Genomic DNA, 2,636 nt, shown 5'->3' with positions numbered 1-2,636 from the left:
CATCTGTGGCCAAATGTATCCACTTGGTGATGACTTCATTCAAACCTTTCTTAGGGTCTCAAAACCAAAGATAGTTTTGAAGGGTGTGTGTGTATGTGTAATGGCAGTCACTTGGGGTGAGGATATGAAAATTGGAATATCTTGGCTGTTGTGAGAAAAAGAGGTAAAGAGAGTACAAAGCAACACATTGAATAGTGTTCCAGTTTGAGAGGGAGAAAGCTGATGTGAAGGTAAAAATTCAAGAGGCTGATTGAAAGTTCAGTTTTGGGGTAACTACCAGTTATCTACAGGAGACTGAAAAAGCAGGTCTCTGTTGAATACGAAATTAGGACACCCATCTGGGAGTTGTTAAAATTCCAACAGTAGGACAAGATCATCAATAGAACACTATAAATATTTTGAGTATATTTGCTTTCATTTGTTCATTTTAACCATTTTATATCACTTTTGTATTTATATAAATACATTTAAGGACAATATTAATGCATTGATCTATGCAAATATTTTTATATTTTTGTACTATTATTTTCCAAAAATAGTTATATGATTTACATTCTTTTCATCTGCCTATTGATGTATCCATTTCTTATGAGAACATTTATTCTTACTTAAGCATCACAACCTGACTCAGAAGAAGATACCTAGAAACTGGTGAAATGCTATATTTATCTACAGTCCCCTAAATGGCACTTTTCCAAGATTATGAGCAATTCAAAGACATTTAGCCTCATATGTATGAGAAGAGCTAAAGAGACTTTGCTTTAGAGTTTAAAAGATGAACTACAAGGGAACTGACCTTCTTCAAATAGCTACTATGAAGATACGATGGAGATTCAGATGACTGACTCTGCTCAAGAGTAAAAAAAATTGTTATATTAAGGAATTGTATATTACATACAATTTTCTTGTTTGTTTTAGATTTTGTTATGCAACCACGAGTGTAGTTCATATGGTTAAAGGTGGAAAATTAATGGTAAGTTCAGTTTGACATTTTCTAGGCTGTGTTGGATGATATTCTTATTGCCTATCATACCACTTTAGCCAAAAGTGACACCACTCTTCTAACCAGATGTTCTTACTGGTATTTCAAGACTGATATTGAATAAGGGTCATGGAAAATACTATGGCAGAGTGCCAAATAAGCAGAGGCTGGGCCAAGAAGGCAGCAACTTGTCACCCCCAATAAATTGAAGAGGTAGGATCTAGCAAGAGACTCAAAATTAAAAAAACTAGCTTTACCCGGAAAACAACTGAGAAAGCACTCATTTTCTAAGGGTTCTAAACACTACCAATAAATCAAAACACCACAGATAATTTACCAACACCACTCCAGCAATTACAATAAAAGAAAGAAAGAAAGGAAACAGAGAATCTACATACACAAGATAGAACACCAGTCATCCAGTTCAATAAAGGCAAATCCAGTGGGCAATGAGGTGGGACAATACAAAAGCAACCCACCTGGCCTCTCTGAAGTGGTAACAACAAAGCAGTTGCATAAGGCTCTAGAAAAAATTAATTCAGAAATAATTTGGCATATAACTACAGAAATGAGATCCATAATTAAAACCAGGCTTAGTGACTCTAATAGCACATACAGATAAGAAAGAGAATGCCTTAAGAAAATTAAGAAGCCAAAGAATGCTCACCATAGGAAAGAAATGAAGCCTTAAGGCAGATTCAAGTAGAATCCAGGAGAATAAAAATTTCATTGAAAGTATTCATAAGAGACTAAGTCAATATGAGGACACAATTTCAATATAGAAAAAAGTCTTGTGGTTAGCAATCATAAAAAGAAAGATTTCTTGAAAATAATAAGGGACCAGGAGAAACTAATCTAGGGGCTGATAGATGAAGCAAAGAAAACTAATTTAAGGATAATTAGAGTCAATGAAAAGAAAAACAGGACATAAACCAAATGATATTAAAAAGAAACTGTTCATAGATGTAATGATAGAAAACTTCCCTAGCATAGAAAAAGAATTTAATGTATAGTTCAGTGAAGCATATAAAACTTCAATTAGCCACAATAAAAAAAATCTTTTGTGAGGCATACCATAGTGAAGTTTCCAGAAATTTAACACAAGAATAGAATCTTAAAAGACATTAGGGGAAAGAAAGAGATCACTTATGAAGGAAAGACCATCAGAGTCACAGCTGACTTCTCAGCACAAACCCTCAGGTCAAGCAGAGCTTGGAGTGAAGTATTGGAAGTTCTAAAGGTAAATAAACTTCAACTTAGATTAATGTACTCCTCAAAACTATCTTTTAAAACTGATTTAGAAATAAGATACATGACAAAGAACACCTGAGAAAATTTAATCAGCACTACAATGTGTGGAAAATTTAATAAGCACAAAAACTTTTAGAAAGACAGTCTACAAAGAGATGACAAGCAATACACCTCTATGGACCCCAACAGAAGGAATCTGACAGGCAATGCAAACAAACAGATGGAGGGGATAAAAAGAGGATGATCCCAAATAAGGAAAAGAATATGACAAGGATAAGTCAGTATATATCAGTTGTAACCATCAATATTAATGGTCTCAAGTCTCCAATTAAAAGACACAGACTAGAACGATGGATCAAGAAGCAAGATCCAACAACATGCTGCATACAAGAAACACATTTAA

The sequence above is a fragment of the Octodon degus genome, unplaced genomic scaffold (genome assembly GCF_000260255.1).
Source record: "Octodon degus isolate 3935 unplaced genomic scaffold, OctDeg1.0 scaffold00095, whole genome shotgun sequence".
NCBI classification, from domain to species: domain Eukaryota; kingdom Metazoa; phylum Chordata; class Mammalia; order Rodentia; family Octodontidae; genus Octodon; species Octodon degus.
Note: the sequence above shows the minus strand (reverse complement) of the source record.